The sequence below is a fragment of the Diceros bicornis genome, chromosome 16 (genome assembly GCF_020826845.1).
Source record: "Diceros bicornis minor isolate mBicDic1 chromosome 16, mDicBic1.mat.cur, whole genome shotgun sequence".
Taxonomy (NCBI): domain Eukaryota; kingdom Metazoa; phylum Chordata; class Mammalia; order Perissodactyla; family Rhinocerotidae; genus Diceros; species Diceros bicornis.
The window spans coordinates 3,857,770-3,882,408 of NC_080755.1; the positions used below are offsets into that span (position 1 = coordinate 3,857,770).

General features: G+C 40.3%; 1 protein-coding gene across 23 annotated transcripts in view; it reads right to left on the minus strand.

Moving 5' to 3' along the window:
* Positions 1-24,639, minus strand: part of EPB41L3 (erythrocyte membrane protein band 4.1 like 3) — a 236,230-nt gene that overhangs the window by 151,319 nt on the left and 60,272 nt on the right. The window lies entirely within an intron of this gene.

A 24,639-nucleotide genomic window follows, 5' to 3' on the forward strand; every position in this document is an offset into this window, starting at 1 on the left:
TGTGGCGGCCTCCCATATAAAGTGGAGGAAGATGAACATAGATGTTAGCCCAGGGCCAGTCTTCCTCAGCGAAAAGTGGAAAATTGGCATGAATGTTAGCTCAGGGCTGATCTTCCTCACACACACAAAAAAATAATAATAATTTTAGGGCTGGCCCTGTGGCGTAGTGGTTAAGTTTGCACGCTCTGCTTTGGCGGCCCGGGGTTCGCAGGTTTGAATCCCAGGCAGAGGCACTGCCCATCAAGCCATGCTGTGGTGGCGTCCCACATGCAAAAATAGAGGAAGATGGGCACAGATCTTAGCTCAAAGCCAATCTACCTCACCAAAAAAAGGAGGAGGATTGGCAACAGGCCAGATGTTAGCTCATGGCCGATCTTCCTCACAAAAAAAAAAGAAAGAAAGAAAGAAAAAAAAAATTTTTTAATACTGATGCTTAAGATCTACCCAAACTAATTAGATCAGAACTTCTGGGAAGTGAAGCCCAGGCATCAATATTTTTTAATATTCCCCAAGTGATTTTTATGAGTGGGCAGAGTTGAGAAACAGAAGTAAAAGAAGACTAAACCACAAAATTAAATTGAGTGTTAAGAATTCCTCAAAAGAAGAATACCATAAAAATAAATATTAATAGCAACCACCTATTTATATCTTTTAAAAATTACCTGAAGTACTTGATAGAAGCCACTGGATTAAACATGCATGTACCCATTATCCGCTGTGAAGCCAGCTGTTTTTTGAGCACACGTTCAGTTCCCTTGGCAGTGCCTGCCATCAGCTTTGTTGATACTCACACTCTTTACAGAAAACCTTTACTGTAGCTGGCTGCCCATTTCATAGTAATGTGTAAATAAAATCCTGGCATATTTAACAACAGGCATAAAGAACTCATAACACACTAAATATCACGAATAGAATTTCAATAACTCTTCAAACACCCCAAAGAAAAAATATCATTCATGATTTTATTCCAAGTTCCTGTGTGAAGTAGAGAAAATACACTTGAGCACTCATGATTATTTTAGGTGATGAATAATAGAAGGTTCCAGCATGTAGTTAGAGAGGTCTAATAGGGAATCACGTCTAAATAAATATAATCTTAACATCTTATGAATTTGATCTGGCAGTGCTCCTCAAGGGGTATTCAGGCTGTGGGATTCTGTATCATGGTGCCCGGCCCGGGGATCACTGCTTTTACTAAGAGCCAAAATTTAATGAGCATTTACTTTGTGCAAGGAACTGTTTTATGAGCTACTGTATGAGAAAACTTCGTTTCACCATTACAAGAACCTTGTGAGATAGATGCTATGATTACTCCGTTTTACGGGAGGGGGAAGTGCGGCAGAAGGAGGTTCCATAGTGTGCCCAAGGTTACGTGGCTGTGAGCAGAAGAGCCAGGACACAAACCTGGGCGATCTGACTCCGAGCTGGATCTGTAAGGCCTCTAACTAGACAGTCAATTATAGATGTGTATACAGCACACACGTATTCGGTTAAATTTCATGAAACTGCCAATATTCAGTTGTTTTTTGACTTTCAAAAACAGTAATTTTACAGTCTAATAATGTATTGCAATGAGAAAACAGTGGCTTAGCTATGAATGCAGAGAAGCACTGAGTTAAGGAATGGCTGTTCCTCCTACCGTGGACATTAGAGAACAGAAGAGGTCCTCTGAGAAGCGTCTCAGAGCACCAATGTCGACAGGGTCCTCAGGCTGGCAGCAGTCTAAGAGGCTGCTGAAAGAACTTCAGGCAAATGCTAATCAAATGATGATAATTATTGCTAACTTTTATTTAGCCCCTCTATGTGCCACTCACTGTTTTAAGTGTTTTCTATGCATATTATCTCTTTATTCCTCATAATCCTATGTGGCAAGAACTCTGAGGATTGCATTTTAGAGATGATAAAACTGAGGCCACTGAGCAGCTAAGCACCTCGTCCCTGGTCACACATTTGGGAAGTATGGGGAACAGGCAATTTCATTTTGGAAACTGTGCTCTTAACTGCAACGCTAACTTGTCCCCACAGCATTCCATATGTTCAGTTGGAATTTCCTCTATGGAAACGAGAATATTAAATTTAAAGAACTATACCACACAAATGGAATCCATGCATAGATATGTATCTATTTTACTAAGAGCATTCTTACTACTATTTAGAGTCTGAGAAAAAGGCCAAAGGGGAATGCTGAAATCCACTGGTAAATCCTAGTGGCTCTACCTTTAAAACATATCCAGAACCCGACCACTTCTCACCACACCCACTGCTAGCACTCTGGTGCAAGCCATCACCATCCCTCACCTGGGTTCCTGCAACAGCCTCATCACATTTCTCTCTTCTGCCACCCTGGGACCTTTATAGTCATTCTCCAAACAGAAGATATTGCGATCCTAATACAACAAGCCAGATGATGTCACTCACGTGTTCAAAGCCCCCAAAGGCCTATCGGACGCGCATCATCCCCTTCATGCCCTCCGACCCGATCCGACCTGATCCGACCACATCTACCAACCAGACTCCCCGCCGTGCTCACTCAGGCCTCCTTGAACTTCCTCAGAGAAGCCAGGCAAACCTCATCTTCGGCTTTTCTGTTACACCAACACCCTCACCTCCTTCAAGTCTGCTCACACGTCACCTTCTCATAGAGTCCTACCCTGTTAACCTTATCAAAAACTGTGACCAGGCCGCCACTCCAGCATTTCTACCCCCTTATCCTACCAGACTTTTTTTTTCCTTATCACCTAACATACCTATCATTTCCTTATTTATTATGTTTATTGTCTGTCCCCTGCCATTCTAGATGTAAGTCCCACAAAGGCAGAGGTTCTGGGGTCCTATTTGCTGGGTGTCCCAGCTACCTAGAATAGCACCTGGCATAGGGAAGGTGTTCAACACGTGTTAGCTGAATGAGAGAAGAAAGCAGCAGGAATTATAAAATATGAGACTCCGGGGAGCGGAGTGATTAGAGGGATATAAAGTACAGAACTGAAGAGTTTTAGGTTGCCCAGGATTGGGATTAGACACCAGAAGGAAGAGATTCAGAAGGAAGAAACTAAATATAAGAAACAACAGTGGACATATGAAAAAAAAATGCGTGCATAGTTATATGCAGCATAACTCCTCCAGCTCCATGATTTGCCAGAATATCCCAACCACCATAAAAGGCTCCCCATTCTCACCCCTGAACCAACATGGTTAACACCAGCAGTGTGCGTCTCCCACCACATCCTCAGAGATGAAAGGAAAGAATGGTAAAGCCACCCCTCCCCAAAGGCACTGAGTCATATTGTCACATCAGGGTCGGTTTTATCTTGGCAGGACAAAAGAAAATCTGACAGGATCCAAGTAGGACTGTCTACTCATCCTCACAGACAATGGAAATGACCGCTGCACTGGAAGATGTCAGATCAACTGAAGCAGAAATGTCCAGGCTAATATTATTTTTCGTATCAACGGTTGCCATGTGATAGTTATAAAGATTTAGCAATGATCAGGCAGTGAATACTTTTAAGAGGCTGTTGGAGGAAAAGAAGTTGAAATCCACCCTCCGTCTTCACAAATCACTCTCAACCCACTTGCTCCCAATAAATGGCTCACTTCTTTTGATTGCACTTGGCATGCCCAGGAAAGATGAGTTTTAGATTCTATCATTTACAGCTTGAAGTCTATACTGTGTTTTTCCATTTGGTCCACATTAAGGTTTCATTCAGTTATTCACGGTGCCTTTTCAAAGGTCCTCAGGTCATTCCTTCCTCTGCTGAGAACATCTACTTCCCAGCCTCTTCCTCCACCAGGGACTCAAGTTCTACAGCTCTCCAGTCCTAGTGACCCTGCAGAAGGAGTGTCTGTGTATTACCAGTGCCAACTGTATGCAACTGCCAGACTTCAAACACATTTTAAGAAACAGAATATCTTAACCACTCCCTCTCTAGATTGCAACTTTTGTGAGGGAGGCAGGTACCTCTTCCTCATATTTGTATTTTCCAGTATGAGTAGCACGACACATTAACCCTAAAAAATAACTGAAGAAAGCTCCTAGCACGAGGTCCGAGAGAGCTTCGTGAACACCATCTCCAATCCCCAGTCATACAAGTTAGAGACCGAGGCGTCATCCTGGTACCTTACTTACTCTCCCTCAACCCCTCTACCGGATCTATTACCAAGTTCTTTGCATTTTACCTTAATCTCCTGGATCTGTCCACATCTCCCCCTCCCGCCCTCCATCCTGTAATAGCCTTTTCTCAGGTCTCTAATCCAAGCTCTCACCACACAAGTTAGCTCTCAGAGACATCAGGGTGATGCTGTGGTCCCCTGCTTGGAACATTCCCATTGCCCTGTCTCAGGGCACGGACAACACTTGCTAAGCCTCAATGCCCTGAGTTCTCTCTGGGCTCCTGACTCATGCCCCCTTCCTCCACTCTAGTCAGACTGGCCACCTTTCCATTCCTCTTTTTCAACTTCCCTAACCAGATCACATATCCTCACTAAGGGCTCTGGCAGCCCCAGTCCCTCCGCTTTCCAGCATTGCTACCACTGCACCTATGCACTGTATGTTATTATCTGATGAGCTGCTCTCTCCCTTCACTGATGCAAGTCCCAGTGGGTGACCAGGGGTGCTTCTGCTCACCACTGTGTCCCCAATTAGCACACTGCCTGGCACGTAGGAGACCCTCAGTGACATTTAGGATAAATAAACATTGATGGACTCTCATTATTGAAAATGGTACAATCCATAATGGTTTGGTGTGCTGGATACAAAGGAAAAAGCAAACAAATAGACCCCAAATCAACAAGGCGTTTTGGATCTTGGACACTTAAGTAAGGCTCACAATGGAAACTCAAATATTTATTCATATAATTTGCAAAAAAGGACTAAGCAGAAACCAAAACCTTGCCATTTTTCCTAGCAGTGCGGCTGGAATAGGAACTTGGGCATCTGAAATGCTGCCACCAAAGGAGGGAAAATGACATGACTATTCCTCAGTTCAGAGCATCAGCCTCTGAACCTCACTACTGATTCACATTTGCACTCTGCATGCCAGTGATTAATCCTGTTAGAGAAATTAAAGGGCAGAAAAATAAGAGACATTTGTCCGGCAATCAGGGATGGACTGAGGGAAAGCCTGACAGACAAAGAGTCCCTTTGCTCATGGCCCCTCATGGTGGACAGAACATGAGGCCTGGAGTCAGCCCACCAGCTCCTCCAGGCACCAGCCACCTACCCTTGGCTTGGGCTACGTTGCTTCATCTCTTTTTATCTGCTTTCTCATTTCTAAACTGAGTGACTAAACTTGCTTCAAGTATCATCGAGAGGATTAAATGAAATAATTGATGTTAAAAGTACTTAGTAAGCTGTAAGCGTCACATAATGGTGTGTTACAGTTATGACGGTGGCTCACGAGAATACCACATGGCTACTCTCCCGTAGCCAGGGCAGCCCAGAGATCCCTAAAGTCTCTCTCCCTCCTTTTCACCTCGGCGGACTCAGAGATGCAGACACTGAGCAGGGGTGCCCTTGAAGAACCAGCCCATTTGACAAAGTGAAGGAAGATGGCTCTCGACCCTGGGGAGGTGTGTTGAATTTACAAATCCACTTCAGAGGAACTGGGAAGAAGCAGCCAGGAGCCCTTGATAGCTAATCTGCTGGAACTGCTGACTTGATTATGTAGCCCAGTGGAAAGGGGGTAAGTGCTGCAAATTGCACGTGCCCAGAGATAACACTCCTCATATTTTTAAATAAACACATAAGAACATATATTAACATGTGTGCTGGTCCTAATATGTTTTTTTCCAGTCTTGCAGCCATTGCTCAAAGCATTTTTAAAGTACTTATTTGAGAAGTTCTCTCAAGAGCACATGCTTCTTTATTTGGGAATCACTTCAAAAACTACAAATACTCATGTCGTTGAAGACGGATTGGTTTTTTGAAGTAGACAAAATGATGCAGCACCAGGCTAATGAATAAGCGTGTCAACTGGGGTCAGAGCCGTTGGGCATCAAAAAAAAAAAGAAATCAAAACCTTGAGTTTTAACTATAAACAAATTCAACAGAACTCTTAGAATAGTTTAATGAGCTAGTATAGAAGGAAGTTCAAAAAACAGTTCCAAAAAGATTTTGAGCAACAGAACCATCTCCACTCACAAGAATAACTATCGTTTATTGAGTGCTTACTATCTGCCAGGCACTCTGTAAGCACTTTACACACACCCCATCACTTAAGATTCAGAAAGCCCCTAAATCTATTATACCCATTTTACAGATGTGAGGTTAGGTAACTTGCTTAAGGTCATAACCAGATAAATGATAGAACTGTACTTATCTGCAGAGAGGTACCTCCTTGAGTATCTCTCTTCTCTCCAAGAACCCAGCATTCTTTTAAATGAATACACTGTGATATATTTGTTTGTTTTTGGTTTTATTGAGGTCACATTGGTTCATAACATCATATAAATTTCTGGTGTATATTATTATATTTCACCTTCTGTGTAGACTTCATTGTGTTCACCATCAGAAGTCTAGTTGCCATCTGTCACTGTACACGTGTGCCCCTTTACCCCTTTCACCCTCCTCCCTTCCCCCTTCCCCTCTGGTAACTACCAATCTGTCCTCTGTGTCTATGTGTTTGGTTGTTGTTGTTGTTGTTTTATCTTCCATATGAGTGAAATCATATGGTATTTTGCTTTCTCTATCTGACTTACTTCACTTAGCATAATACCCTACAAACATAATTCCCTGGTTTCAAAAAAAAAAAATTTATCATATAATGATCGAGCTTCTTTTAATCAATGCAAAAACAAAACAGTGCAACAAATATGCAGGATTAATGGAACCTGGGGCCTAAAGCACTGGGAACAGAGCTTTGCAAAAATGTAGAGAAATCTCTAATGCCTAGGGGAACCATTATAAGACCCTTCCAAATGGGCAGCAGAAATGAGCCTAATGAAAACTTGGAAATGGGTAACAGATTGTGGCATTTGTATCCAGATACCATTATGCTTATGTGGAAAGTTTAAGCTGGTAGTATACAGAATAATTATATATTTAATTATATACAAGCTGCGCAGCCTAGGTGTTCAGAGCTGAGTTTAAACCTGGCTCTGGAATCTGCTGGCTGTGGTGTAAGTTGTCCTTCAACGCCTCGGTGTCTTAGTCATAACCATGATGTTGCTTGAGAATCCAATATGTTAAGCTCTTCCAATTGTGCCCAGCACACAGTAAGCACATTATAAATGTTAGCTATTATTATTAATATTTATGTAAAAATACATTACTTTAATTTTCCCTAAGGGTCATATCCCAGGGAGGGCACCCTGGGACAAACATTCATATCCTACAAGTGGATTTAGTTTTGACAGAGGTACTTTAATTCAATTACACTATATCAAGTATGAGTGTTTTGAATATTAGGAGTATTTTCCTTGCCAACATTATACAGTGTCTGAAATTAATTAAATGACAGTTGCTAAAGTGAAAAGTTTCCAGGACCGTTTCTGTATAATCCCTCAGAAAAGAATAATCTGGCATGCCCTCGTTATGAAGATGAATAAACATTTTTTCCTGTAGAGGACTTGATGATCTGCAAAACATTTGGCTACAGTTTTATTTTTATGAAGTTGAAGCAGTTACTCCAAAGTTGCAGATCAACAGAATAGATGATAATGTTTTCTACCATGGAATATTCTCATATCATTAAGCCTGGACTTATTAACAGCCCTATTTACAAATTAACGAGGAAGGAAATTTTCCCTGGCTCCCTAATTTAGAACACTGATTTTCTGTATGGAGAGAGAGACAAAGTTATGGGTAGTTATGGTCGACTCCTGAAGTCTCCACCCTGAGTGCAGGAAGTCCCTGTTTCTGCCATCAGAGCTCTGTTTCTCCCCATCTTACAATGCCAGAGAATGTTCTATTGGGCCTATCTGTGAACTCCTAGCTCACTCAACAGACCCCAGAGAGAGGACCCCGAAGGCAAAGGTTCATAGCAGCAATGCAAAAGATGGCAATTCAGTGTAATTAAAATACTATAGTTTATCCACACTTCAAATGTGTCCTGGATGAAACAGGCTTTGTCTAATTACCACTAAAACAGTCTTTCTATGGGAAAATGTCTACTGAGTTCCAAATAATCAATCTACAAATGAACTTACGGATGTTGGTGTTTATAAATTCACAGCTATTTGGTTTAATCTGAAACCTTCTTGCAGGTTTCAATCACACAACATTTACTTGGTTACCTCTTTAGAAAAACCTAGGAAGAGTAAAAAAAATTATTTATGGTTTAATTACTCTCTCAGATTCTTTGTATGTGATCTAAATAAAATATTTTTCATCTATCACATAATTGACAGTTTTCTAGTAAGACAGAGAAAATTCATTATACTGCACCCATATATTATGACCTTACTTATTATATTTAAAATTTTGCCTTTATGTACTATAAAGCATGAACATGTTATTTAGCCTACCTTGATATAGCCTGTTGATTTTTCTTTTCATCTTATTTTGCTCTTTGGCTCAAACAGTGACACCATCTAGATGTGAAAATAGGTGTGCCTCCACTGACCTTTCTCCACATGTTACTTTCCCTACAAGTCCTTTCAGAATGTGTGTGCTGGATTAGGTTTTTCTGCATCTGTGAGTTACAGAAATGCTGAAAGTAATCTGAGGTGTTTGTATAAAAGGGTGATATAAAAATGGAAATAGCGCAAGAGCTGATTAAAACTAAACCTGAAATTAAAAGAGTACCCTGGATGAACAGCACCGCAGCAGTCAACCAGTGCTGGGGGAGAACTTCCACAGTCCACACTAATCCAGATTCAGTAACTCCAAGAGTGAAGAACTCTCATCCCGACCTTAACATAAATGTTTAAGAAAAATCTCCCTCAAAGAAACATTTAGGGAGACTGAATAATTTTGGCAGCACAATCTGCCTGATAAGAGTAACTTTTTAATTTTAACTTTTTCAAACTTAATTCACTCTGTAGGAAGAGACAACCAGTTACTGAACTAAGTCAAAGCCTCAGGTGAAGTACAAGTTCATCTAAATAGGAGAATTAAGCATGCAAATCCTAAAAGTTCTAGAGAACACTGTGGGATACCCCACTGCACCATTCCCAAAATCGACATTTGTTCTGGTGAATTGATCAGGAAGGGGAACATCTGCACATTTACTGAAAGAAAATTCAATGGCAGGCATTGTTATGTGACTTGAATGTTACATTCCATACTTTACGTAGTAATTTCCAAGACTTTATATTGGGGGAAAAGAAGAACAAAGAACTTATTATCTTCTGTGGTTTTCTTATGGCCATACAAGGCAAATCTTTCTTAAGATGTGCCAAGCTTCTAAAAGGCTAGTGATAGACTGAATGAGATATCCAATGAAAAATTTTAATTTTCAAGTATGATACATAGTTGTGATTCATTTTTAAAATTTGCTTCATTTGCTGAGCCTGGAGCATTCTATGGTGCCATAAAGTAAGGAAGTGCTAAAAATAAAAAAAAGAGAGAGAGAGAGGCAGATAGAAAGGGCACAGGAGCCAATATGAAAGAGCTCCTAATGGCCAAGGCTGAACAATTTGAGCAAAAAATAAATAAGGATAGTACTGGATTATAACCCAAAGAATAAAGTAAATATCCATGAGTCCATACTGCTGTAAATAAATGACTGAATAAATAAATAAAAGGAGGAGAAGGAACAACTCTTCCTTACAGAAGAATTTCAACTAATAATTGTAGGATGCATGAAGGCAATAGAGAAATCACCATTAGAAAACTACAGGAAGAAATGTGGCAGGCAAGATCCACTGATGCATGCTAAAATTAGTGGGTGAAAGGTTAAGCTGCATAGTTGCAACATATCTCCCCCCAAATATTTCTTAATTACAAAGGACATGTGTTAGCACTACAGTAGGGAAACCCCGTAGAACCACCTTAACCAAGTGATGGAAGTTAACATCATCAGTAATAAGTTACATAAATGTCACTGGCCCCCAACTCGATGCACTGAGAGGGCATATCACCTGTGTAGATTCTTCCCAAAATGCATAACCTCAATCTAATCATGCGAAAACATGAGACAAACCCAAATTGCGGGACATTCTACAAAATACCTTGATGAGTTACTCGTTAAAAGTGTCAAGGCCATGAAAGACAAGATTACAGGAGACTAAGGAGATCCCAGTAAGTCCACTAACGTGCAAGATGGGATCCGGAATGGACCCTAGAATAGAAAAAGGACAGTAGTCGAAAAATTGTGAAATTTGAACAAAATTTAGTTAATAGTATTGTCCTAATGTCAATTTCTTAGTTTTGATCATTATACCACGTTTATGTAAGTTGTTAACATTAGTGGTAGCTGAGTGTGGGATATGCAGGAACTCTATTACTTTTACCACTCCTCTGTTAAGTCTAAAATTATTTGAAAATAAAAACTTAAAAAATAAATAAAAGATTAAGAAAAAAATTTGCTTAGCTGCTCTGTATCCAAACTGAGTTGTATTTGGAAGGATGAACAGGAGTTAAACAATGAAAATAGGGATTATAACTAGCTTAGATTAAAGAAGAATTAGTCATATGACCTGGTTCCATTCCTCACTCAACCAATTATGAGCTGTGTGACCTTGGGCAAGTTACTTTGTCTCTCTAAGGCTCAGACTTTTCATCAACAAATAGGAGATGAGGCAGGGTCCCTAACTCATGGAGCTAGAAATAATGATTAAATGAAATAAGGCATATAAAGAGAGTAATATGTCTGGTATATTGTAGGAACCCAATCAACATTAACCATGGTGATGGTGATGAACAGCCTGTCTATGACTGGCCACTAACACAAATCTTCTTCCTCCGTGAAGACCCTAAGGATATCTCATCCCCACACCTCAGGCACAGAAGTTGCCAAAGCTCTGGTCTGTATACCACCACTCTGGGTCCTGTCAGAGCCCTCCAATACCTTCCTGGCCCTGTTCCTATCCAGTTTTGTTCAAATGTTTATTGAGCACTTAGTACTACATTAGGGTAGTGACTTAGTACTACATTAGGGTAGCAAAAACAAAGACAAAAGAGAGCCAGTCTCTGGCTTTGGAGGGACAAATAGACATATTACTTGTCTAATGGGAGAACAGACACATGAACAAATCATTTCATTTAAAACAGGGAATGCTCTGCTGGAGATAGGCCAAGGTACTATAAGAGCACCTAACTTCGCTGAGCTGAGTCCTACTGGATGAACAGCAGTTTAGACAGCAAAGAAGGATGGGATGAGGATAGGGAAAGGGGATTCCAGGCAGAAGGAACAATAAATTAGAAAAGGCATAGGATCCTTGAAATGGCAAGGAGTACTGGGAATTCTGTGAGAAGAGAGGATGGGAAGAAATTGAACAGAGGCAGGTAAGGCCTGGGAGATTGATGATTATGGATCACAAGTTAAGTCCTTTAAGTTCACCCTGTGAGTGATGGGTTGAGGTCACGGGAGCAACATGGTTAGATTTGTATTTTGGAGCTACATTCTGATGGCATTTAGGAGAAAGGACTGGAAAGATGTGAGACTCGTTAGTGTCAGGGACACCAAGTAGGAGAGTTTTGCTGTTCCTTAAACAAGAAATAACTCTATTAATATTAATAAATCAGTTATTGTTATTAACATATTAAGTTATTGTTAGGGCACTAATAGGGATGGAAAAAATGAGATGGATTGAGAAATATAGAGAAGAAAAAACTGACAAAACTTGATGTTCCATTTCTTGATACATAGTTTCGACTCAATGCACAAGTTTTGACTGAATTAAATGACTATGAAAGGAGGGCTCTATAATGAATCTAGATTTCCAGCTTAGGTAACTATGTGGGTAGCACTGCATTTATTGATACAGGAGATATGGGGTGAAGAAATACATTGATGGGGGAGACAGGAAAGAGTGTTAGATAAATGAAACATTCTGTTGTGTACATGTTGAATCTGAGTTGTGTAGGAAGCAGTTAGTTCATATTTCTAACAATCAGTAAAATATCTGCTTGAAGCTCAGGGGAGACTGGGATTAGGGAGAAGTTAAGACCATGAGTGTGGATAAGATCATTCAGAGGCAACATGGATAAAAATAAGGATTTGAGCCAAAGGTAAAGCCCTTGGGAACACCCATGATTAAGGGTTGTATATGAGAGAAGGTTGCCACCAGGAAGACCAAGAAGGAACTGTCAGAGAGAAAGACTGGGGAGAGCTAGCCAAGTCATGCAGAAAAACAAGGACTGAGAAGAGTCCACTGGACTTAGAATACAAACATCACAAGTGGCCTTGCCAGAGCAATTTCAGCTGAGTGCTGGGGATAAGTAATTTAGTGGATTGAAGAGTGATAAAGAAAGGTAGACATAATAATAATAACTGCTAACTTACTGATGACTTAGAGGAGATGACAGGGCTCTGTATCTTCTGCGTATATTAGTTCATTTAATTGTCTCAATAACTCTATAATGTAGCTACTATTATTACTGCCATTTTAGAGATAGGAAACAGATAAGGAAAAGAGAGACAAAATGCTAGCAAGAAGTGGATCAAGGAGAGCCAGCCCTGATGGCCTAGTGGTTAAAGTTCGGCGGCCCCGGTTCACCTCCTGGTCACAGAACCACACCACCCATCTGTCAGTAGTCATGCTGTGGCAGCGGCTCACATAGAAGGACTAGAATGACTTACAACTAGGATATACAACTATGCACTGGGGCTTTGGGGAGAAAAAAAGACAAAAAAAGAGGCAAATTAGCAACGGATGTTAGCTCAGGGCAAATCTTTCCCTGCAAGGAAAAAAAGTTGATCAAGGAAAAGGGTTTTTGTTTCTGAAGGATGAGACAGACTTGAGCATAATCACTCCTAAAGGGAAAAGAATCACAGAGAAGGAGAGGTTGGAATGACGGAGCAGAGTGGGTCCCTGGCAGAGTTCTAGAGGAGAGGGGGTGGAGAGCCCAGGTGGAGGCAATGTCCTTGAACTGAGAAATGAGAAGGAAGGAGAGGAAGATGAGCTTAGCTATAAATAAGTTTGTAAGTAATGGGTAAGGAAGTCAAGATAGCTCAACTTTATCACCTCAGTTTTTCATCTAAGTTCCCAAGGAAATAAAAATTCTCACTTCCTTTCCCAGCTCTTCCATTCCTATTGAACTCCCTGCCACCAATGGAACCCCAAGTCCCTGCAGCCACCCACAGCCTTTATCAAGGCTTGTGTATTGAGGGCAGAGGGGAGACGTCGGACAATGTGGGGTGGGACACAGACATCAGAGCTCTACCTAATACGGCCTTTTTCAAATAATGGTAACATCTGTAAGGCAACTAAATTTATAACAAGAATTTTTCCCTCAAACAAACCACCACATAGCAAAATATTTATTATCTACAATAATGGTCTTCAGACTGGAGTATGGATACCTCTGGGAGCGTACGAATTCTTTTTAAAGGAATATGCTGGCACTTGTCTAGTTTTAAGAGACTTAGTTTCCAGATCCTCAACTTTTAGATCCTAAAACCAATCTGCCTGAGACAGTGACTGGCATCTGAGCTTCTCCTTTCTTGCCTCCTATTTCACAACCCCATTCCTCTCACTAGACAATGCAAAGGCAAACCAGCCCCCATGCCCAACCTGGACAGTGCATCGTCCCAGGACAGTAAAAACTCTAGTTGGCAAAAGAAGGGACTATCTAAAGATAGATGCAGGCTTTGACAAAGTAAATTTCTTCAATGATTGGAATTACTTTGGTGGCTGATTAACAAATCCTTTGCAACTTGGATAAGTTCTAATTTTTTTCTTTCAACTAAACTGAAGAAGGGCAAAATGAAGTAGCTAATAGATTAGTTCAAAGAATTGGGGGATATTTGCTGTAATATGGTTCTCCTTCCATTTACATCTACTTTCATACCTCAACAATTTTGTTTGTGCTTATCTAAGAAATCAACAAAGAAAAAGAGACAAAGAAAGGAGAGAGGGCAGGAAGGAGAAAGATGTTGCTGAACTGTCTCATGTTAGCAGTATGTAATGTTTACCCACAAATACATAAACTAATGGAAGCAATGCTCTGTCTTATTAAGAGATTAATTTCCATAACATTTTACTTTCTATGCTTAATAGAACATAATTAATTTATGATAGTTTGTAATATATATGTTTAGATCCAAGTGTCTACTGCTAATAATTATAATGATTGCTTAATCTAGAAAATATTTTTAAAACTTAGAACGTTATGGTCACATAAAATGAAAAATTGAAGCTCAAATTTCCATTTATATACCCATTTTGTTGCAGAGAATTATGATCGATCATCAATAAAACACTTTCAAGCATAAAAATATTACATCAGGGTAACATTCTATAAATGAAGTAGAAAGGAAATAAAAGTTTAAGGAGAAAGAAATGATGCAAAATATCTGTAAAAGAAAAGTTTGTTCCTGTAGTTATGAAACAGATGATGATGGATAGGAAATTGCTACAGTTTTTAAAAGATACATATAAAAGAGTGATAAACTTGTTTGAATATAAAAGTACAATAGATGCATGATATCTGAAATTACAAGCTGTATAGTCATTTAAATTTAAGATAAAGATTTTATTTATTTATTTATTTTTAAAGGTTTTTTTTTTCGGTGAGGAATATCAGCCCTGAGCTAACATCCATGCTAATCCTCCTCTTTTTGCTGAGGAAGACTGGCTCTGAGCTAACATCTATTGCCAATCCTCCTCCTTTTTTTCCCCCAAAGCCCCAGTGGATAGTTGTATGTCATAGTTGCACATGCTTCTAGTTGCTGTATGTGGGACGAGGCCTCAGCGCGCCCGGGATCCGAACCCGGGCTGCCAATAGCGGAGCACACGCACTTAGCCACTAAGCCACAGGGCCGGCCCCTAAGATAAAGATTTTAAATGTGAACTTAATGTGCAAGGGGTACATAGATATTCAAACTTTTTTTAGGTGATAAACAAGCAAAAAGTGTGAAGACCACTGGTCCTCGATGAAGTACCATCCCATCCATACCCAAGAGCTTCCCTTCTCTCTCCACTATGGTTTCTACCAATTCCTCTGATGGTTTTAAAAACAAGTCAGGTATGAGAGAACACAAAGGCTTTGTTGACATTATCAAAGAATGTTTTTGAAACACTAAATGTGAATCTGGATCTAGATTTCCCAGAGGTATAGCCACATTTGCTAGGAGGCTCTCCAGGGCATACTTAAGCCCTGGTTAAATGCAAAACATCTGTGGGTTTATATAATCTGTGATTATTTGTCAACATGAGGAGAGACTACGAAGTTGCAGTAACTTTCCCCAAGGCACCTTCCTAGCAGCATATATTCAAAACATTCCCAGGCTCTCTAATGGAGGAAGCATGTTAAATATTTTGCTTTAAAGCCCATACTTTCAGACCCTTGAATTTCCAGATTGAGAAGTTGTGATTGAATATGTTGTTGTAAGTTAACCACTTCTCATCAGATACTTGGAAGAGCCCTGGCACAGACCTAGCATGCTTTGAACTTAAGGAATTCTACAAGAAACTCTAGCTGAAAAATTAGGAAAAGAAAACTAAGACTTTCAGTTATTAAAACTTGACCTGTTTGAAGCTTGAGTTTACTGCTACTTATGCAATCTCCTCAGGAACATTTCCGTAAATAGTTTTACAAAATGTATCTTGATTATAATCTGTAGATTTGATTAGGCAATGTTCCCTTTCAATTGGACTGCATAGCATTTAAGAACAATTTTCAGTAATCTGGAATAGGAATACTCAAAATTAAACCTTCAGATATAGAGGCAATCTAAAGGAAAAAATAATGAAACAAAACAACAGCAGTCTCCGCCGTGGTAAACAAAACACTTTTAGTTAGGTGGCTGCACCTTAAAGACGTGGTCAGTTGCCTCTAAATATTTTTAGCAAGTATTGGTCCTTCTCTATGAAGTTAATCCAGTGCTTAATACCCATCACTCACCTTTTAATTTGGAATTACTATCACTGCAGTGTGCATGACCAAAACAGCAATTAAGAGTCAGCAGGGCTCATGAACAATTGGATTCAATGTTGCTCAGGTGTGACATAGAACGTAGTCCTCAAGTCAGGGAACCCCCATTGTGAATGAGCAGCCCACTTTGGGGATGAGAGGGAGGCACATATTCTGGGCTGCCTTGGGGGCAAATGCATTTTACTACACAGTTCATAACACCCTGATGACTAACCTAGAGAGTGTATTTCTCTTATGTGGAGGTGAAAACGTTTCTTCCTTTTCTCTGTACATTTCCCGAGAGCAGACAGCTTTCTGTAGCTAACTATCAATGCCTCTGAGCTGGGAACATTTCTCTGCTGTCCCTAGTTGGCATTCCTAATATATTTCCCCATGGCAACATCTCATAAATCATAGGTATAATTAAATTGTTGTATTTCTACTGTAGAGTTCAGCTATACAGAACTTGCAGGGGTTTTTTTTTGTAATGTTTATTTTTTTTTTCCCCCAAAGCCCCAGTAGATAGTTGTATGTCATAGCTGCACATCCTTCTAGTTGCTGTATGTGGGACGCAGCCCCAGCATGGCCAGAGAAGCGGTGCGTCAGTGCGCGCCCAGGATCCGAACCTGGGCTGCCAGCAGCGGAGCGCGCACACTTAACCACCAAGCCACGGGGCCGGCCCAGAACTTACAGGTTTTTGTTACTCTAGCTGGACAAACTCAGCTTAGAGCTGAAGACATACCTCTTTAAAACTTGTAGCCAGTGCTATTTTCTTTTACGTATGCGCTATTTATGATTTAAGCTTTCTAAAATGCACACTAATGAGTTTTTTAAAAGAGGATCATTTTGTTGGTTATGGGATGGTTATTTTAGTTCCTATAAGGAGGTCTAAAACATTGCAGGACGCCTGCCTAGAGGTGGATAGGCCTTACCACCTTATGGTAAACGGCAAGAGACAGCTGTGTTTTGAGTTGTCTAAGAATTTCTGTATCCACCTCTGCCTTCAGGTTGTCAGCAATCACTTCTTAATTTTGTCCCTGTGCCTCCTCATATAACACTCTCTCACTCTTCAAATCAAATAGCAAGACTTGTTAAAACTGTATTTAAAATAAGAACACAGGGGCTTTGGCTTCATCTAACTATTCCTGTGACTAAGAAGAACATGCTCTAATACAAGGGTTTTGCAACGTCTATTTTGGCTGCTCACTGGCATTTTCTCATTTCCTGGAATTTGGCATTTTACAGAAGAGAATCGTCAAGTTATCCATTCTAGATAGGAAAGGTGATGCTTTTCAGTACTTCAGGAGCATTGTGAGTTAAACAGGCATACAGTGGCTGGCTCATAAACCATCATTTATAATATTTTTAACACGAAAAAATATATTTAAAATTCTAAATAAGTGGCTCACCAGCTTCCAGAATGCCACCCATTCTTATGTCAGGAACTTGCTTTACACACACAGGTTTCATTTTTCTGCTGTTGCTTGGCAACTGAGATGTGGCAAGAGATGTCAGAGGTTAAGGAGCAGACTAAAGTCATTATGGAAAGCAAGCCTTATCAGCATTTTCCATCTAACTTCATAATCCTTGAAATAAAATAGGTTTCATTGTATTGAGTAGTCTGTTTTTTTCCTAATCAAATGCCAAGTTTTTAGAGACTTTTTTCTTTCTGAATATAAGTCTAGTGTACATGGACAATTTTAATTATGTACATTACTTTGAAATGGACTTCTCTATTACCTAGCACACTTTAGGTTAAAGTGAAAGGTTAAAGAGGTTAAAGTGAAAACCTTCTGGGGTTCTGAAGTCATGTGAAACTATGCGAAAGTGGTTGTGAACACAGTTGAAAGCATTCCAAGAGGTAACGAAAGTACACATTGCTCTAAATTTCCTCACTTTTAACCATTAATGTTGAATAAAATTCCATTTTCAAATACATTGACCAGCTTATTAAATTATATTATATAAAAATAATTTTACATATAAAATTATTCTTTAGAGAAAGGAATGCAAAATGTCCTATAGGGTAGCTTGTCTCTATTCTGAAATGAGAAGGAATGTGATCAAAATTTAAGCATCATCTCTGGAGGTTTTTTTTAGCCTGTTCTGTACCAAATGCTAGGCCCCTAAGGATTCGCAGCTCACGGATAGTTCATTGCATTTCAGCATGATGCATTTTAAGACTTATTTTCCAGTGGGCATAACACAATATGCTTTAATGACGTTTCATTTCTAGGCAACATGCTTATTCCATCCACTCCTAGCCCAAATTTTTAACTTGTCCAAATTACTGCTATAAAGGTAAGACAACCTGAGTTAGAATCACTTTCCATGTTGGTGTAAAGTGGATCCAGAATTATTTGGGGAGGAAGATTTTTATCCCTGCTTGTGGGTCCTCCCTTATTTCATCTCTGAGTGAAGCCACAACAGCCATCCATTCAGGCATGTCCTTAAATTTCATTAGAGAAGATTAACTCTATCCTCCCTCAACTGACTCCCAAAAACTTTGGCAACACTGCACTTCCAGCTGTAGTCAGAGATTCTAAACCAAGACTCTATGTTGAATAATTCTTATCAAAAGTCCAGTAGGGAGAAATACAGCCATGAGTATAATTGCCTGAAGCATATGGGACTGCCTAGTCCTCTAAATTTCCTGAATTTTGCTTTTGGACAGAACTGTGTACTTGGAATCTTGCCCCTTTCAGAACTGCTTGTACTCACTGCGGTTTGTGTGGCGTGCAAACAGCATATACTGACGAGGTCATAATCAACAGCCACGGGAGTCTCACTGTCTCTGTCACCAGGTGCTAGTGAAGTCACTGTCCTGTCCATCACCCTTTAAGAGCGTCCCTGGAAGGAACTCTTCTTAGGTTTTAGTATTAGGAAAACTTGGGTTTTTATCCTACAGGTATTTCAGATCTGTCGCTGACCACGTTTCCCTCTTCACTTTCACTGCTAGGAACCTCAGAGCCAAATCTGCAACCTACTCCCATCATTTAAGCTATGCGACCATCCCACTCATCTTGCCCTGGCTTTACCTTTCCCCTCCCATATTGTCTTCTAACCCTGACTTCCTCAGCCATTTATTCTATTTGAATAATTGGGGTGCCTACCTCAAGTGTGCTTTAGAGAATGCAGGATATGAATTTTAAAAATTAACAACAAACAAAATAGTCGCATGGAAGATAAAGAAGATAATCCTCTTGTTCTTGTCCTTAGACCTCCATTTTGTGTACCAAGTGGAGTGAAGGATACCTCATGCCATCCCCCACTTATTGCTGCTGTGAGTCCTGACACCCAGAGGAGATGGTGAGAGTTTGAGGAACGGGAGTAGGTGGGAGTTGGGAGGGCACAGCAGAGGGAAGGGTAAATCTCAATGTTTGGCAGCGAGGGAGAAAGTAACTTTCTGTGGCTACACGGTCACTTCTAAGGAAAGGCAAGAAAATGCCAGTCAGGAACTTTCTGCATTAAATTCAAAGGTGACATTTAAAGTCCTGACACATTCAATTTGTTTAACATAAGAATGTCATCTCCACAATACATATTCATGAAGTAGTTTTGTTCATAGTACTGTACACCTATTGCATCACCATTTGTCCCACACACTTAGGCAATTCTAAAAATTATCCCAAACCTGTTACTATATTTCCCACCCCCATAAAGAAGAGAGAAGCTTCATTAAAAAAAACAAAAACAAAAAAAACACAGGAATGTAGAAAAGTTGCTTTGGCTAAGTAAAATGGTTATTTTTATGATCAGAAGCAGTTACAGATCTCCAATAAATAGGACTGGGATATTTAATTTAGTATGTATAGAGAGGAAATATAACTATGGCTTCTCAGAAGCCACTATAGCTAGAGATATGGCATGGATACCCCTAGGTAGGTGAAGTCTGTCCAAACTGTATAGATAAGTAGTGGGAAGGAATTTTTTGTTAGCATGTTTAGAAGCCTATATACATGCATTGTTTTGGTTCAAAGACTACCAGGCACCTCAGTATTTCACATCACCCCAACAGATGCCACGTCCTCTGTTCCTGTTCCAAATCCACACCCAGCAGGACCCACCTCCCATACAGAAAACAAACCTCTAGGGAATTATTATAATAATAATAATAATTGTTATTATTATTCACAAAATGTGTAAAAACAAATAAAATTAGCTACTTATGTTTAAAAAATATGAAGACTAGGTTAGACAACTCAGGTAAAGAATTACCTAATTTCAATGAGTGGTAAGTAAAATAAAAAGCTAATTCAGGTCCTTTGAAAAAACTGCCTAAAATAAATACTTTTTAATGACATGAATATTTTCATGTTAAAATTATGTCTGTTAACAGTGTGTCCTCCACAGCTTATACAAATTCAAAATTCCCTCTCGACACTAATTCTTTTATTATGTGATTTACTCTAACTCTCTAATCATGACACAAAGATGTACCATGAACATGAACTTCATATTAGAATCAGTTTTTTAAAAATGTAATTTACCAACATCTTGAATGTATTTTATTTGTGGTAAAATATATATATATATATATTTCTAGTTTGATGCCCTCTGTCATCTCAGAGTCAATATATCCAGAATTTAGAATGTTCCCCCTTCTCATCCAGCAGCTCTTCCTAAGTGATCCTCTTCTGCCAAAAAAACCCACCACGTATTTCATCTCCCAGACTTGAAAACATCTTCCTATTCCTTCATTCCTTATCTCCAATCTGTTTATTCTTCCTGTCAACTATCACTTCTCTTTTTATTCTCACACCAATGTCTGAGATTTGAGCTGGATTATTTCTAGTCTCCTGGATCCAGTCTCTCACCAACTACTCCACTCTGTACTACACTCCACTCTGATGAAATCTTTTAAACCATTCTTTTCCAAGTCCCTGTAGCTGTTCAATGAACTACAATAGCTCCTGTGCAGAAAAGAGTTACCATAGCAGGCCTGAGACACCATCCTTAGAAAGGCCTGCTGCAAAGCTGGCCCTTGGCATGTGGAAACTTGGATTCCGGGAGAGTTCCCGTTGCTCCTTACTGATTAAGGTGGCTCGCTGCGCCCAAACTGTCTGTACAAACAATGTGCTTATGCTGAACTCCTGCTTACCTTCTGGGAGTCTGCAATTTTGATATGTACTCGGCACTAGGCAGAGGATGTCTATGTGACCAGCCCCCAGTGAGACTCCTAGGCATTCCAGTAAGCTTCCCAGGCAGACAACATTTCACATGTGCTGTCACAGTTTGTTGCTGGAGGAAGTAAGTGCATCCCGTGTGACTGCACTGGCAGGGGCCCCTGGAAGCGGGCAGCTGGTTTCCCCAGACCTCCCCCACTTGCCTTTCCCTTTGCAGATTTTGCTTTGTATCCTCTTGCTGTAATGAATCTTAGCTGTGAGTGCAACGTTATGCTGAATCCAGTGAGTCCTCTGAGCAAACCTGGGGCCCCTGACACAACTCCTTTGGCCTGTTCCATCATTTCTGGCCTCTCCTGTCCCACTGGGTAGGCCCTTCACAGTCTGCCCTTACCCTTCCTTCTCCAAGCGTGCCCACCACTTCAGTTAGACCACCACTATGGGGACGGCAGTTGGAGGGAGAAAGGTCTCGGCCTGGTTTCTGTTCTTAGTTCCCTGTTTGTTCTGCTGTTTCCTGTTTAATTCTGAGTAATTCACACAACCTCTCTAGGTCTTAATATCCTCATTTATAAAATATGAATAAAACTACAGGTACAAATAATATCCAGGTGCAAGATTTTGGTTTTCTGTGCAAATAATTTTTTAGCAATTTGCTACTAAAAGATGCATTCTATCAAAGTTTATTGTAAAGCAAAACAGCTCTGTTAAGGGAGGCCTATTTTCTCTGTATAGTTCTGCAAACACTTCTGGATTCACTGAAAAAAAATGTGAGAAATATTTCAGAATTAGACATTTAAAGGAAAATATAGTATGCTACAAAAATAGAAATAATACTCAAAATATCACACCTTGGGGCCACCTGGTGGTGCAGAGGTTAAGTGTGCTTGCTCCACTTCCGCGGCCCGGGGTCGCAGGTTCGGATCCCGGGCACGCACCGACGCACCGCTTGTCAAGCCATGCTGTGGTGGCGTCCCATATAAAGTAGAGGAAGATGGGCAGGGATGTTAGCCCAGGGCCAATCTTCCTCAGCAAAAAAGAGGAGGATTGGCATTAGATGTTAGCTCAGGGCTAATCTTCCTCACACACACAAAAAATATCACACGGTAATCTCCCGTGTAATAGTATTGTTTTTGAAAGTAACTGTCAGAAAAGAATTAAGAGAAATTAGCAACCCAGGAGTCGGCAGGAAAGGAGTTGGGTTCCTGCTCAGCCAGAGCCCCATACCCCTCAGGATGAGGCAGGTGACAGAGATAGGAAACAGCCCCTTCTGAAACATTAAGAGTCCCCTTGTGAAATGAGATCAAACCTTTCAACAAGAGCCCAGTGAAAACCCTCTCTGAGTTGACTGCTGCATTTGTATACATACCTTGCTAATTAGTCACTTCTAAAATCAATTATTGTTGAAATTCATTTTCTCAATGATCAACAAAAGCCACTGAAGGAGCCACACATAAGACTCTCCAGCCTGAAACAGGTTCCTAGGCTTGGCTTATAGGCAGCTCCATCCCTTTAAGGTGTAGGTATCATCCATGTTTTAATGAAGTTGTTTTTATAATTACTTACAAAATAAATTTAAATTATATTTCACTATTTCTCTGCGTAATTCCTGGCACAAAGGAAAATGAATCACAACTTGTGAACTGCAAAGCCTGAGCAGAAGTATGTGGCATTCTTGTCTTTGGAAAGCATTCAAACTCTCTCGTAACCACTTCCTAAACTGAAGTTGCCATCACAGCTAAAAGCTGTTTCCAAACTCGTTAAGCACACGTCCTTAGAGCAAAGAATTTCTGACAAGTCGGTCAGACCAGCGTCTACCAAGAAGGCCAGACGGAAAGGCGAGATGACATTGTAGCTGAACTCCATCTGTGCTCCACTGCAGATTTTCCTACTAAAAACTGAAAAGCAGAGCTTTCAAACCAGACAAAAACCAGAGAACAACTAGCGTAGCAAACTCACGAATGAACAAACATTACAAGAGGCATCACGCACTAAAGAATAATTTGTACATTTCCCTGGTTCAATTTACATGTGACTTGCTTAAATATTTATCAAATTCAGAGTTAAAATCACAAAAACTGGTCACTTCTCATAAGTATACATTAAGGCTAGGAATACAAACATTTTACCTCCAAATCCTAAGAGGGACTTTGAACACAGATAGAGACAGATGAGAGAGGGCATGCTGCAGTGCAGTGACTGCAGTCACTGCAGCACTGACATCCAGCCTCCGAAGACAGAGACCCACGGCGGTAGAAGCTATTATTTTACTATCACATCCAGATACTCTCCTTGAATTCAAGGCTCAAGAAACAAGCCGGGAGCAGGAAGCAATCCCTGCGCAGCAGGAGGTGTCCTTCAGGCTGTACTCCTCTTTTTCCCCGAGCCCGCTGTGGCTTCCCCGCAGGACTGCGCAGCACATGCTCAGGACTGCTGTGGGAGTAGCTGCCAGCAGCAGGCACAGAAGCCCACGGGGCCACAGGGCTACAGGGCTACCCAGGACCACTGGCTCCCAAGCACCATCAGAGAATCTTTTGCGTGGTATTGAATTTTCAGTTTAATTATGTACATGGATATTTTTTTAATCCTTAGTTTTTCAATTGTCATATTTTTTAAGGTGTTTAAATATTTTATCTCTAAATTATATTTTATTTTATTTTTTATTTTATGTTTTTTTGTTGAGGAAGACTGGCTCTGAGGTAACATCTGTTGTGAATCTTGCCTCTTTTTGCGGGGAAAGATTAGCCCTGAGCTAACACCTGTGCCCATCTTCCTCTATTTTGTATATGGGATGCCGCCAAGGCAAGGCTTGATGAGCGGTGCATAGGTCCACACCTGGGATTCAAACCTGTGAACTCCAGGCTGCAGAAGTGGAGTGTGTGCACGTAACCACTAGGCCACCGGGCCAGCCTCTATTTTGTATATTTTTTTATTGTGGTAACATTGATTTATAACTATACAAATTTTGGGTGTACATCACTATATTTCGATTTCTGTGTAGATTACATTATGTTCACCACTCAAAGACCATACACATGTGCCTAATCACACATTTCAGCCTCCTCCCCCCACTTTCCCTCTGGTAACCAGCAATCCAATCTCTCTATGTGTTTGTTTGTTGTTGTTTTTATCTTCTATTTATCATACAGTATTTGACTCACTCCCTCTGAATTATTTCACTTAGCATAATACCCTCAAGGTCCATCCATGTTGTCACAAATGGCCAGATTTCATCCTTTTTCATGACTGAGAATTGTGTATATATATCACATCTTCTTTATCCATTCATCCCTTGATGGGCACCTACGTTGCTTCCAAGTCTTTGCTATTGTGAATAATGCCGCAATGAACATATGGGTGCCTCTATCTTTACATACTCATGTTTTCATGTTATTTGGATAAATACCCAGCAGTGGAATAGCTGGATTGCATGGTAGTCCTATCCTTAATTTTTTGAGGAATCTCCATACTATTTTCCATAGTGGCTGCACCAGTTTGCACTCCCACCAGCAGTGTCTGCCAGTTCCCCTTCTCTCCACATGCTCTCCAACACCTGTTATT